The sequence below is a fragment of the Canis lupus genome, chromosome 6 (assembly GCF_003254725.2).
Source record: "Canis lupus dingo isolate Sandy chromosome 6, ASM325472v2, whole genome shotgun sequence".
Lineage (NCBI taxonomy): Eukaryota > Metazoa > Chordata > Mammalia > Carnivora > Canidae > Canis > Canis lupus.
Window position 1 is genome coordinate 22,710,923 of NC_064248.1, and position 14,994 is coordinate 22,725,916.

At 52.1% G+C, this 14,994-nt stretch overlaps 1 protein-coding gene and 1 long non-coding RNA gene across 3 annotated transcripts in view; one reads left to right on the top strand and one right to left on the bottom strand.

Annotated features, from left to right (window-relative positions):
• The window catches only part of HS3ST2 (heparan sulfate-glucosamine 3-sulfotransferase 2), a 90,445-nt gene that overhangs the window by 26,351 nt on the left and 49,100 nt on the right, over nucleotides 1-14,994 (bottom strand). The gene's annotated exons all lie outside the window — the stretch shown is intronic.
• Nucleotides 1,281-9,031, top strand: LOC125755271 (uncharacterized). Of its 2 annotated transcripts, XR_007411243.1 has the most exons (4): nucleotides 1,281-2,221; nucleotides 2,593-2,723; nucleotides 3,118-3,451; nucleotides 3,787-9,031. It is a non-coding gene; the product is annotated as an uncharacterized LOC125755271 (long non-coding RNA). The 2 variants fall into 2 exon arrangements; XR_007411242.1 differs by having other exon boundaries at nucleotides 1,281-2,723.

Consider the following 14,994-nt stretch of genomic DNA (forward strand, 5'->3'; position numbering starts at 1 on the left):
AGGCAAAGGAAGGGTCAATTCACTTTCTGTTGTTGAGCTGGGAGGTCCGGTTTTTCCTGCCTTCCGACCTTGGGGCTCCAGGTTCTCGGGCCTTCAGACTCGACTGAATTTATCACCAGCTTCCCTGGTTCTCCATTTTGCAGACAGCAGATTGTGGGACTTCTCAGCCTCCATCACCGCGTGAGCCAATTCCTATAATAAATCTCTTCTTATATATAATCTATATATATCCTATTGGTTCTGTTTCTCTGGAGAACCCTGACAAATACAATTTCTTGCAGGGCTTCTGTGAGGATTAAATAAAATGTATATAAAATGTTAGTGCAGTGCCCTGCATGCAAACAATGTAATAATGTTCTGCTCAGCCTCCCTTTCTATTTGTTATCATTGCCACTATGTTTGATTTTGGCTGTAAATCTATCACCCAAATTTTTAAGTCAGCTTGTTCTCTGAGCTTCCTCCTTTGTCTTTTTAGAAATAGTGTGTGTGTGTGTGTGTGTGTGTATGTATCTCCAGATTTTTGTATTCGTGTGTTATTTGTATTTTGTGTTTTGTATTTGTATATTGTCTTTGTATTGTTTTTCAGGTAGACGTATCTATGTGTGTCTAGAGTGTAAAGGAAAATGGGTTGATCTTGATTTTCATGATGCAACAGTTATTAAAGTTTTTTTAAAAATATATTTTATTTATTTATCTGAGAGAGAAAGAAAGAGATCATGAGCAGAGGGGTGGGGAAGAGGGAGAGGCAGACTCCCCACTGAGCAAGAAGCCCAATGCAGGGCTCAATCCCAGGACCCTGGGATCATGACTTGAGCTTTCAGGCAATTTCAACTCCTTCCTTCAATAGTCATTGAGAAGCTCATTTGCCGGTGCCAGGCGCTGTCCTTGGTGCTGAGAGCAAATTTTTTGCCTGAATTAAGGGGCTCGTGATCTAGTGGGGGAGACAAATAGCTACAGGATGAGACATGCTGAAGGTGAACACACACTCAATGTGCAATGAGAGCAAGTGAGGAGGTGACACTTTACTCCAGAGAGTGCAAGAGTGAGAAGACTTCTCCTAGAGAAGATGTTGAACTTGAAGAGTAAGTAAGAATGTGCCCAGTGTGCTTGGGTGGCTCAGTCGCTAAGCATCTGCCTTCAGTACAGGTCTGGGATCTCTCTGGGATCAAGTCCTGCATCAGGCTCCCTGCTCAGGGGGAGTCTGCTTCTCCCTCTTCCTCTGCCCCTCCTCTCTGCTCATGCACATGCTCTCTTTCTCAAATAAATAAAATCTTAAAAAAAAAATGTGCCCAATGGGCAAGGGAAGGGAAATCATCAAATGCAAGCAGAGTATGTGGGCAGCAGATAGCATTCTAGGGCAAGAATGAAAGGTGAGTATGATGCAATGGGTGGAAGTAAGGTGGAAAATTCAGGTAGGGGCCAAACACAGGAGTGCCTTTCACAGCATCCTTTGGAGTCTGATCTTTCTGTGGTAGTTGATGGGTAGCCACTGTAGGAGTGACAGCACAACTGTACCACAATCAGATTCATACTTTAAAATGGGGCCCAAAAATGCCTACAGGGGCCAAACAGATGACATATATTAAGAAACCCTTTGGGTTGGTTCTTGGGGAACTAGAGAGCCTATGTCCCACCTTAATAAGGCAGCTACTCCTTGTTTGCAGGAATTGCTGCCATGTAGACTTGAGTATGGAAATGTGAGTTTCATATGAATAATAGCTCAATATTCAGATGCTGATATCCAATGACTTTTAAAAAACCACCAAATAGACCAAGAAAATCATATGTAGAGTGTGATGATGGCTCAAGACATCCAAAATGCAACCCCTGATGGCAGTGTGGAAGGGGCAGACAAGGAGGGAAAGAGACATGTTTGTAAGCTCTCTTAATGCAGTAGGAATGATGAAGGCTTGAAGTTACCATATGGTTGGAGAGGGAGCATTAGGCATGTGTGTGGAAAATCTAGTCTACAGTGACTCTCGAGCTTCTGACTCAAATGGCTAAGGGAGGAAAACTGGCACTTTCCAAGTTAGGGAATGTGAGAGGATAAATAGGGTAAGGAGCAGGAGGAGGAGATGATCAGTTCAGGTTTTTAATGACTGGGTTTGAGATACTGAGGAGATCAATTTACAGTAGGTGCTGGGAAAGTCAAGCCAACAGAGCAGAAGAGATCTGGAAGGTTGGATCTGAAAGGTGCAGCCTGGAGGAGGCGTCTGAAGGGGTAGGTGTCGAGGGGCGCCTCCAGAAACAGACTGTGAGTGAGGAGAGAACCATGGTAAGCAAAGAAGCTAAATAGGCTGGCACAAGAAGTCCTCTGGCAGAGGACTTTGAAGAACAGGATGAGAAAAGATGAGAACCAGAAACATGCGACTGCTGGTTGCCTCCTAAAGCCTATTACCTCCTTTCCCCATGGTATTTAGAGCCTCTCATTTCAGCTGCAAACGTGCCCACCAAGGTAAAGACTACACTTCACAGCCTCCCTGTGGCTGAGTGTGGCCAATGTATCTAAACCAATCAGTGTGAGCAGATGTGATGTGTGTAGCATCTACGTGTGCCCACACCACACCCCTGCACCTGTGCCTCGCTTCCCAGGGAGCCACCTTGGACTAGGGGGGTAAGAACAACACTGCAGGGACAGTGGAGCAATGAGGCTGAAGGGGTGTGAGTCCCTGGCTGATGTGGAACAGATGATCATGCCGGCCCCACGCTGTCTCCCCACACTGGTAAGTAAGAGAGGCATAAACTTCTACCTTGGTCCAGCCAGTATTAATTTGGCTATGCCTATATTTTAACTAACTCTCTGGGGGAGTGGAAGCCAAGGGAAAATAGAGTTTCCAGAAGGAGCAAGATGGTCAGTGGTGTCTAATGCTGTAAATGAGCCAAAGAAGTCCTTGAAAAGTAGCCTTGTGTTTATGTGATCATGGGTGGTCTCAGCAAGAAAGGAGTGTAAGCACATGGGGCAGCTGGTCAGCTCTGAATAAGAAAGGAGATGCGCCATGGCTTTAGGTGGCATCTAGGTCAGATTTCTGCACCCCACCCCCAGAAAGAGTCACGGAGACAAGGACTTGAGTGCAAGAAAAGCAATATTGAATGTAATAAGGGGATATCTACTGGAAGGTGGGATGAGGAGACACTGGAGACCAGGAGAAGGAAGTGAGGACAGAAAGTGCTATCAAGCCAGCCAGGCTGTGCAACTGCAGCACGATCCTGCTAGGGACTCTGGGAGATGGTACGGGATACAGCCCAGAGCTGTCCCAACGGAAGAACAAGAGAGCCGGAGTATCTATCCACCGAGTCTCCGTCTGTTATCGATTGAGTGCTGTCTCCAGGGCTGAGAACTCGCCAGCACTTTGATTGTCCTTCCGAGGCCACGCACGCTCCTGCTGAAGCACAGCCTGCAGCGCGTGAGGGTGATGACCAAGCCGTCTGCCCCCGGCGCACACGGAAACAGGTGGGTGGGTGTGAGGGAGCAGGGTCACCTGCTGGAGGGCTGCTAAGGCACGGCACCAGACTTCCAGCAGACTTTAGATTCTGAAATGACCGCGGGGGGATGGTTGTGGGAGGCCACAAGGCGTGCGTGCACATGTGGGAGTGCACATACACACACACACACTCAGAAATGCTAGGGACTCTGATGAAATCTGTGACTCAGAATTCAAAAGTGGAATCAATGATCTCACATGAACAGCTTTAAAACGTTAGGTTATAAACCAGCAGAAAATACTGGGGGCAAAGGTCTCCTTGGTTTCTTGAGTTTGGATTTTTGTTGTTGTTTTTTGAATCTAGGAAAGCAGAAGCCACTTTCAGGGCCAACTACTTCACGCTGTGCGAGAGCTTTCCCGCCCGAGGGTGCCCAGCAAGGGGGGATGCTGCAGGGACATCCAGTCACCACGCTGTGATGCACCAGATGTGTCTGGGCTCAGTAGGGCTAGTGCCGCTGTCTCTTCGGCAGGAGGCTGGTGCTGGCCCCGTGCTACATACAAGGGACCCGCATCCACCCAGGTCAGGGCCAAACGTGGATCTCCAAGGGTGGGTCATTCAGGCCCTGTGCCCAGTGGAGTGATATGAACACCCTCTTACCTTATAGCGCCCCCTCCCCAAGTTACACCTGCCAAGAAAGGTGTTCGGCCTATTAGTATTGGAGAGAGAAAAGGAAAGCTATATTTTACTTTATTTATTGCTCTAAAGCATCTGTTACTTTGCTGTGATTTGCAGGGAAACTTGGCATCTCATATTCATAAACAGGCCGCTTTGGGTTTAATTGTGCAGCTAACTTGGAACTATCAAGTAGGCTGTGTGGTGGCCTGGAAAGGTTTTTGAAGGAGAAGCCTCAAGGGCTCCCTTGCTTAGAAGAGAGTGTATGTGCTAAGTGCACCCTTGGAAAGGATGTGCAGTCAGCTGTCAGTCTTGGGGTGCAAGGGAGCCTGGGCCCCCCCACGAGTCACAAGAAGGTGGCTGATCCCTCATGACCTGACCCTCACAGAGAGCTCAGCTAAGGTCAGGGACAGTCTGCCGAAGTCTCTGACTCCCTGCCTTTCAGCATCCAATGTCCAGCGACCGCGTGCCTGGCCTTCTGTGTCGCACCCAAGACCTGGTCTGTTCCTGACACACCACAGTGAGGTGGATGCTGTTCCTCCAGGGAAAGGTCCCTACGTTATCCCCAGGAGAGGCGCATCTCTGGTAAAAATCCAGGACAAAATGGGATCCGCAGGGACGTACAGTGAGGCCACTCTAGTAGGATGTAAGGGCAAGGGCCCCAAGTTCAAACGCTCTGTTCTTCCTGGGGTTTTCTTTGCTTCTGTGATTTCTGCCTCTGGGGCCTGTGGGTTCATTGGCCTTGTGTGTGTGTGTGGGGGGGCTTCTTCCAAATTGGAGGCTTCAGGAAACGAGGTGAGAAGACTTTCTTCTTCCAACCCACTGCTCACAAAACCTTAAGTGACAGGCGCAGCAACAGGGGGTTGGGTGGTGGCGGTGTATTGTGGAAGAGCCAGAAGCACAGCGGCTCGGAGCTGAAGAGGTCTCCGGCAACAAGGAATGACTGTCAGGGTGGGATCGATGCTGCTTGGCCTTTCCCAGGGGACAGCACTGACAGCAGATCTTTTTTCCTCTGTTCTACAGACGGAAGAACTGAGGCTGGAGGAATTACCCGAGGGCATCCAGCTTGGAGGTGGCGGAGGTTTGAGCCATCCCCGTCTGATCCAGAGCCTGCCCTTGAGGGCAACTCCGTGGGGCCTGTCTTAGGGTCCAGGGAGAAGATCTGGGTGTGAGTCTTCTTCTGTGGTGGAGTCCTGTGCCCAGAGCCACAGAGACTCCTGCCAAAACTGGCATCCTCTTGGAAAAGCACAGTGAATGAAGCCTCCGCTTTTCCTTCCATCTTGGCAGGAGCTCCAGTTTGGAGTCAGATGGACCTGCATTGGAAGCTCAGCTCACCCACTTACTAGTGTGGCCTCAGGCACATGACTGAACTTCTCTGTTCCTTGGTTTCTTATCTATAAAATCGATGATAACAGTAATATTTCATAGGGTTGCTGCAGGATTAAGTGAGATAATACAGTGAGATAAATCAGATCATGTGAAGTCCCTAGAATGATCCCTGACACATAATAAGCACTCTGTAAGTGTCAGATGTCCCAAGTAACATTTAGATGGTGACATTTGGGTCCGGTATGGCTCAACTTCTTTCTGGACCCTGTTTCCCCTTCTTTCTCTGTGACTTGCCTAGAATTGGAGTCCTTGTCCCACCTGCACCAGAACCCACCTCTTCTGGTTTCTAGAGGCCAGTCTGCAACCCTCTGGCTTTTCTCTACTAGACCCAGAAAAGAATGAGGCAGGTCCGGGTCCTCTCGGTGACTGGCTAGGTGATGCCCTGATTTCTCCTGTAGGCTGGCCCCAAATTCAGAATTAAGGAGTGATGTGTAGTTGTAGAATGCCTAATTTTGACCTTGGGTTCAAGACGCATTCTGCAATCTAGCTTGAGCAGAACACAAATAGAACTTACACTTTCAAAAAAAAATTACATTTTATTCCACTAAATTTAGTTTCGAACCAGGAAATGAGGGAGAGGGGTGTGATTAACTGCTAACCTCAAATCTCAACAGAAGGGAAAGTTCAACTAGCATCTATGATTTTATCTTTAAACCAAAACAACAACAAACCCCAGTTGTTACTCCAGCCACTCCAGTGACTTTCTAAAACAGCTCACTTCCTTTTTCCTTTTTTTTTTTTTTTTTGCTAATGCACCTATGATTCCTTCAATTTCCCATCCCATCCATCTTCTACAACATGGCAAGCCTTCCAGCAAACAGGTCTTCCATGTAATATACTTCTATCACAGAACTCTTGTTTGAGCAAAATTGCTCCTATTTCTTCAACTCTTGCCCATTGGACCAGTTGTTTCATTGTGTGTGTGTGTGTGTGTGTGTGTGTGTGTGTGTGTGTGTGTCCTCTGGCCTCTCCAATTTATCTGCCTCACCCTTAAGGGTATGAAATCCTGTGAGCTGCTAGGCTAATGCTCAGGGCAGCAATTTCCTGATACTGTGAAGCTGAGAAATGGTCTCTGGCTTTTTTTTTTTTTTTTAAGGTTTCATTTACTTATTTTAGAGATAGGGAGAGCATGCAAGCGGGGAGAGGAGCAGAAGGAGAGGGACTAGCGCAGAGCCCAACGAGGGACTTGATTCCACGACCCTGAGATCACAACATAAACCGAAACTAAGAGTTAAATGCTTAACCAACTGAGCCCCCCAGGAGCCCCTTGGAGCTTCTTTACTATCATTTCCTTTCATCCCATGACTCTCAGAGAAGGAAGCACAAATGGTCAATGTGTCCGGGAGGTGGCATCTGTTTACAGTTTATAATATTCTGCAAGCACCATATAGTGATTCAAATTCACCCCAAATGGAGCATATGGTTAGCAGGGATGTTGCTATGGTCTGGGAATCTGAACACAGCTAAGTTCACCTGCCTCCCTGATCCCCAAGACTCTCTTTGGAAATCCCACATATGCTGTGTTTTTCTTGAAAGTGAAGTCAGAAATAGAGATGTTCATGTGGAATTTCTCAATTATAAAATTTTGGCAAGTGTTCTTAAACAACATCAGTAGCCACAGAAAAACACGATGAGGATCAAGTCAGATGGGTCCCCTGATGCTGGAGCGTCCTGGCTGCCAGCTTACCACCTGAGTGCCCAGGCGACTGGCACTTTCTTTTTCTTCCTTTTCCTTTTCTATTTTTTTTTTTTTTTTTTAGTTTTTTAGAGAAGGAGCAAGCACAAACGTGAGTGGGGGTGAATGGTAGAGGGAGAGGGAGAGAGAGACTCTCAAGCAGACTCCCTGCTGAGTGGGGACCCTAAGATCATGACCTAAGGCAAAATCAACAGTTGGACGCTCAAGTGACTGAGCCACCCAGGCGCCCCAACACTTTCCTCTTGTCTTACCAGCTGTCTGCTAAGGACCCCTGAAATGCCAGTAACTTGAGAAGATGCTGGGAGCAGAGAAGCACACAAAGGACCCACAGTTCTTGCCACTGTGATCTGCAAAGAACTAGATTAGGCTAAGAACCTAGGGTATAAGTCTCTGAGATGCTATAAAGTGTCTTCTCCAGCTTCCCAAGGTCACTGGAAACCTGTCTGTCCCCATTTTGCTGAGAAGTTAGGATTGTGCCGTAGAAGTCACCTAACCCTATGTAAACCTTCGTTCCCACTCCAGTCAAAAAAAGCTCTACTTCCTCTCACTTCCTTTGCTTCTCACACTCTCATATGGCTGGACATGCATTGTGGAATGTTCTTTAGAGCATGGAGGGGGCTGGTGACCAAGGGGGAGATGGGGAGACAGAGAAAGGGGGTAAAGAGAGCACAAGAGGCAGGACCTGAGAGCAGCCTTCAGAGCTTACAACGTTCATGAAGGTTCCACACCTCCTCCTGACAGCACCAACATCTGCACTTCCTACCGAGAGGCAGAGTGTCCTCCCAGGTCTCCCCGTGGACCAGGGAAGGAAGGGAACCTGTGCTGCTCCCAACACCTGTTCATGTCGCACAACGGTCGGGGGCATCCACGTTTACCCCACCTGGCAGCCCCACAAGGGCTGAATAACGTGCGATTATTCTCAGCCTGCAGACGAGCGATGTGGGTTGAGTGAGCGCCCAAGATCACAGAATTCACAAGCGGCAGAGCTGGGATGTGAACGGAGGTCTGTCCTCGGCTGCAAGGGAGACAGACTCCACTCAAACCAGCGCAACCAACAGGGGAATTTATCGTCCCACGTTCTTTGGTGGCGAGTGATTCATCTGGTCTCAGACCCATCTGGATCTCGGGGCCCAAATATGCCATCCCCAGATGTGGGTCTGTCCCCATCACTTGGCTTCGCCTTGCAAACCGCCCCCCCATGTGACTGGCAAAGATGGGCATCGGCCTGGAGATCCCAGAGGAATAGGGGGTGACTGCCTGCCTGCGGGGTCTGCAGACCACATGCAGGGAGGCTCTGGCGGGCCCGGCTGGCGTCCCGCGCCGTCAAGCCCCGTCGGGCCAGCCTGCGTCGCGTGCCCCGCAGCAGAGCGCCGCGGCCAGCCGCACTGGCCAGCCGGGCCACGTGCCACAGAGCAAGTCCTCCCGAGGACAGTCAAAGGCTGGCACCAGCCGGAGAGGGTAGCAGATGCTGAGCAAGCAAAACCCGTGAGTGCTGTCTAGACTTTCCGCACCAAAGCCTTCCCCACACCTTCATTAGGAAGAAGACGGGGGCGCCTGGGGGGCTTAGTGGTGGAGCGCCTGCTTCGGCTCGGGGCGTGATCCCAGGGTCCTGGGATCGAGTCCCGCGTCGACTCCCAGCAGGAGCCTGCTTCTCCCTCTGCCTGGGTCTCTGCCTTTCTCTCTGTGTCTCATGAATAAATAAATAAAATCTTAAAAAAAAAAAAAAAAAGACGACGGGCCAAGGGAAGAGACGTAGCAGATGTGCGCCTCCTGGGCCTGCGCAGAGGTTGCAGAACGACTCGAGATGGTCCCGGGTTCGGGCCTCGGCTGCCCGGGGCTCGCGGGGCTGCACACGGTCCCGGCTCCCCCTCGCCCCCTGGCTCACCTGGGCCCCGGCTGCCGGGCACAGTTTCCCTCCTGGGCCGCCGGCCCAAGCCCCATCGGTGGGGCCTGGCTCCGGGGGAGCCCCATGCTTTGGTGGCTGGAGAGGACAGTGACCGCTCACCCGCTGGGGCGCCCAGGTGAGATGGGACGAAGAATGCAGCGGCGGCGCTGCTCCCCCCAGATTAACTTCCCAACCGCCTCATGAAGCTGGGGCCAGCTCGCCAGGCCCGCACCTTGACGGCAGACCCCGAGGGGGGGGCATCGACGGGCAGAGGGTGGCCCCCCACCTGCCTGCGTCCCCCCCAAGGGCCCGGCGCTGACACGCAGGACACCCGGCGAGACCGTTTTCAGCGAGGGGAGCGCAATCGCCTCCTGCCCGGGGGCTCAGTGGTGGCTGCGAGGCCGGGGGGCCGGGCCCCGAGGCTCCTCAGGGGGTCCACGAGGCACTGAAAGGGGGTGCTGGGCCCCGAGGCTCCTGGAGGGGTCCACAAGGCACTGAAGGCCCGCAGTCTGCTGGAATCCATAGATTCTCACGCTGGCTTTTGCTCAGAAAGCAGGGGCCGAGTTTGGGGCTGTCTAGACACGAACCCTGGGTCGGTAATGACACAGTACTAATGTTGCGGGTGTAGACAGAGCCCAGACAATCTCTGGAGAGATGGTCTTGACACTGGCTGGTGAAGGCAGGTGCTCCGCATGCGAAGACGGAGTACAAAGTGGCTGACTGAATTTTTCACTCCCCTGCCCCCGAAGGCGGTTGGAGGGATACACGGATGGGGCTTTGGGCAAATGCCAGGAGACTGTACCCTCCCCCTTACTTCTGTGAATTTGTCTCCACTTGTTTGCCCTCTCTCTCTCTCCCTTCATTCCAGCCTCATGGGCTATCTTGCAGTGGAACACACCAGGCACACGTCTACCCCAGGGCCTTTGCACTTGATGATCTCTGTGCGTGGAAAGCTCTTTCCTCGGATCTCCAAGCCGACCACCTTATCTAGAAATGTAACACTCCTCCCGCTGCGCTCCTTATCCTCATTTCTTGTTTTACTTTTCTTTGCATCACTTGCCACTTTCTAGTGACTCCACAGTTTCCTTGTGTCTATTGTTTGAGTCACACTGCGCTGCTGCTTACTATCCTTCATCTCTTCCCCATGGCTTAAGGGCCTCTCCATGGTGGGATAATTTCCGGGGGGGAGGGGGGGAGGGCATCAATTAACACAGAGTCACAGACCAGAAAGGCGATTCCCTTTCCAACCTTTCCTGCTTAGCCAAGGACGAAGTCACAGTTTGGTGTTAGTGTGTCTCTAATACCTGTCATTCTGCATTTTTAATGAAGAGAGAGCACGTCTCAGGCCCCGAGCCTGCGGCAGGCAGCACCATCTAACCAGACGTGAACAACATCATTTTGGTTTTGTTATATTTATTTTTTCGACAAAAGATACCGGTTTCCCTTCAGCACAGCAATAAAGAGCTTACTTGCTAAATAATTTAAGTAGAAAGCCCAAATGCCTGACACAGAGAAAAATGAACAAAGGGTTCCATGCACGACAGAAGTTGAAGAGATGGTCGTGCCTACGAGCAATTCTAAGTATCCTCATGCGGCGCCCCCTGCCCTCCGAGAGCTGGTATTTGCTTCTGTCCCGCAGGTTCTCTCCTTCACAAACCTTCAACTCTGGAAATTGAGGAGGATTTAACGCCCACCCCCCCCACTCTGTGTGGTTCCCACACCCCTGCCCAGAAGGGGCATTCCCAGCATTGCTCTCCCAGCGAACCCCTGCTCCTGCCTCAGAGCTCAGCGTCAGCCTCACCTCCTTCGAGAAGCCCCTTGCTACCCCTCTGTGCACGACACATGCGTCCTTCCGCTCTCTGCCTCCCATGCACCTTGCTTACCCCCGCACTGTTGCACCGATTACACCACTAACGCCGCGCTGACTCGTGTAGACAGCAGTTCCTCGAGGGCAGAGGCGTCCTATTCCTCTTCCTGCCCAGCGTGCCCAGCACAGGGCCTGGCACGTACCAGATGCTGCGTGAACATCGAGGGAGACACCGTCTCCCAGATACTCTGCAGGTCAAGCCAACAGCCTGGTGCTCCGGGGTTAGGGACAGATCAGAAGTGCAATCCAAGCTGATACCGGCCCACACTGTCTTCAGGGTAAGTCATGACCGTGGGACACCCCCGGGGCTTCGGATCCCCTCCCCGTGCAAGTGAGACTCCGAGGCCGTCACAAAGGGACAAGCATCCTCCCCATACGTGTCGCCTGGCCAACCGGAAGTGTTAGAGGGGACCTCCTCTTCCCTGCCGTTCTAGCCGGGTGGAAAGGCCTCAGTGTGACTAACCCCTGTCACTCTCCACGGTGACTTAACCGGCCGGCAAGTTTGGGAGAAGGAGCCAAGGACATGGTGGTCAGCAACCCACCCTGAGCCCGGCCGGAACCGGCTACCCCACCTAGGGTACAGCTGGCCCTGCTCTGGGGCCGCCGGCCGGGGACACCTGCAGTCACGCCACGATGCTGGTGAGCAGCCAGGTAAGTCTAGCAGGACGGGAGCGGCTCTCCTGACCACCCTCTCCGGCCACCTCCACCAGCGACGGGGCCCACATTTCCATGTCCTGTACTCTGATGCTTGACTCCACTGGTTCATAACTTGGTCTTTCTTACATACCGCCCCCCCCCATCCCAACAGGTATAAAGTCTTGGAAATCCACAGAGGCCAGAGGTCACAGGTGCAGGCAAAGTACCCTACCCGGGCCTGAGTTGTCTCCCAGGGGAACTGGCGATCAGCACCCAACCGGAGGTGCTGTCGGAAGACCTAGTACCCCATGCCAAAGCTCCAGAGTCCCAACCCCTCCGAGGAGTGTGAGTTGTGGGAGAACCACACCACGGCACGGACCCACCCTTCCTGGGTTCACTCATTTCCCCTTCCTGCTTTCATCTTTCCCAGCTGGCCCGCCAACCTCTTGTGGCGACCTTGGTCACCCAAGCCTGGCGTCCCAGTGCAGGGATCAAGGGTGCCTGAGTCAGATAAGACAAGCTAGGGCTTGATCCTCCTCCCCTCCGCTTACTGCTGGCTGACCGGCACAAGTGACTTCCTCTTCTGGTGCCTCAGTTCCCCTTTCTTTAAAGCGGCACCACCAATAATACCAACTCCCAGGGTATGTGCTCGGCACGGTGCCTGGTGCACAACAAACGCCACCCGTGGTGGCTGCTTTTGTGACTCGCCCATCTGGGCCTGTTTCTGCAGCCCTGGCCTCCAACGCCCTGTGCTGTTTGTGATTTGGGACTGACACTCCTACTCTGGCTGCACCGCATCACCCAGCCCTGGGGGCGGGGGGCACACACAGGATACAGCCCACACCGCCTCCCTGTAGGGCCGAAGCATAGGCAGGTCCCAGGCTGTCCAGATACTGGCAGAGTTCTCAGGGGGAAAAACCCTGGGGAGTCTCTTCTGGGGATCTTGGGGACTCAGGACATGGCCCCCTTTGGGGGCTGGCTGAGGGGGAGTAGAAGGCAGAGATCGGAGGGGAAGCGCGAGATCCGGCACTGGGCTAGCCTCTTGGGCCGCCAGGGACAATGGGTCCTGGTGCTTGTCCTGACTGGCCTGGGTTCTGGCCCCAACAGCTGCCGCTGCCAGTTCTCAGCAAGGACGTTCGCAGTAAATAACGCCTTTTCCCAGACAGCATATGGCCTTGGCAGAGTTAGGCATGCGGGGGGCCCAGACTCGCAGCCGCGGAGGCTCACTGCCTAAGCTGCTCTAAGTCAGGCCACGCTGGCAGCGCGGCCTGGGCCACTGGAACAGGTGTCTCTGTGCACCGGGCTTGAGCGGAGCATGGGCCCTGCTGGGAGGCTGGCGGAGATGGGGCTCTGGGGAAGAGTGCTCACCTTCAGGATTTCTACTTAACAGAAGCTGAGGGGGTCATTTTCCAGCTTCACTTATGGTCAAGGTGGGGTCAACTGTCTACACACCTGGCTATGATGAACTCCTCTTCCTGCATCAACGTCCTCTGGGAGAACCCTCTCACGGGCCCCTGAACTTGGCCACCTCTTGCCACAGGATAGTAGCAAATACGACACCTGTAGACACTTCAAAAGCTCTAGTGCATCAGGGCTTGTCCTCTTGAGGCTCCCGGAACCCCACGGCCACCAGGGAGTGCGCCCAGGCCAACCAGTGGGAGGGTGGGAGACCACATGGAGATGGGCCCCCATCATCTCAGGGGTCCTGGGCCAAGCCCCACACACCAGCCAGCCCTAGTCACCCTACAGCTGGCCGTGGATGCCTGAGTGAGCCCAGCCAAATGCAGGTGAGCTTGGCCCAGGCCAGAAGAACGCCCAGGTAAGCTCCGGCCCAAATGCCAACCTGCAGAGCCACCCAACTTAATCAACTGCCATTGTTTTAAGCCACTAATTCTGGAATTGCACAATAAAGCGTGTGGATCTGACATCAGAGATTGCCAGAGGAGAGCCACACACAGACACATATCTGTTCGGAACATCTCTGAATGGTCATTTATAAAATCTAAACAACAAAGGGAGTGGTTAGGTATTCAAAACTCTCTGTACCGGGGATGAAAGGCCCTGTCCCACTGCTGTCTCTCTTCCAGTCTAAGTTCTCTGTCACCCAAAAGTTTTAGTTGGCTATAAGGAGAAGTCAAGGGCAAAGGATCCCAGAAGCTTAAAAATGAAATAAGTCTTAACAAACATCTAAGTGTCTGCTCTGGGCCAGGCTCTGAATGTAGTGTTTTAACCATTCCTTTCTCAGTTTTTTCCCCTCTACCACCACCCCAACCCCGACCTCAACCCCCCATTAATAACCCATGGCACGGAGCCCGCTTTTGTGGGTTTGAAACCTAGGCCCGGAGCTCTAGCACTGCTGTCCCTTGGGGTCGAGGAGCCAGGGTTTGAAATCTGCTCTGCTAACTCACAGTTCAGTGTGTTCACGACTGCAGGATTTCTGTTCCGGCGAGTTCCTGTCCACCACTACTCACATGCCGAGTCCTTTTCTGAGCACTTTACATGAATAAAATAACCCTTAACTCTAACCCCACTGCGTGGAACTACTGTGGTCACCACCTGACAGATGAGGGAACAGAGGCACAGAGAGGGTAAGAAATCTGTGTGTGGTCACCAACGGTGAGGCGTGCTCGAGCCAGGGCTTGCCACAGGGGCCTTCTGCCTCGAGAGCCCATTGTAGCCAGACTGTTCAATGTTAGGGACTGGAAGTCATTGTAGAAATAGCTCCTTATCATCTGCCTCTTGGAAGCTAACACTAAGGTCCCAGGCAGGGTAGTAGGTTGCCTGCAAAGTCCATGTTTTGGATTCTTTGAGATGAATTTGGGAGAATCCTGTGTTCTGGGATCCGGAGCTACCCCTTCTTGTGCCCTCAAGGGAGCAGCCCAACACCTGGTGGTGGGCGCCGGAGTGGCCAGTTCGGACGCTCACAAGGGCCACACAGGTAACAGGTGAGCGGGCCGGGCCAGGTGGGGTGGCGGCTGCACGCCTCGCCTGAAGAGGAAATCCTTTCTCCCTATTTTTGTCAGAAAGCAAAAATATGGGTTCACCGTTGCCCTATTTCCCCATTTTCCAAGACAAGCCAGAACTTTAATATTTCCATGTGCTATTTTTAAGTTGGCACCCAGTAGAAAAAAAAATATTTTTTCCCTCAAAATACCCTGTGAGCCAAACAAAATTTCTCTGGGCCAAATATTGCCCAAGAGCGGCATTTGCTACATTTGGTATAGGAGATAAAACTCAGGGTAAATGACAATAAAAATCAGAATGAGTTTAAGGGGGAACTTATCTTCTGGAAAATAAGTCTGGAATAATCATCTTTAGGGTCGATATGAGAAGTGAAGGGTGGATTATTAAATAGTCTTTCACTCGGGTTTATCTCCAGGGCCTGCCACTTGACATCCTAATACTCAGCTGACAAATCACACGGCT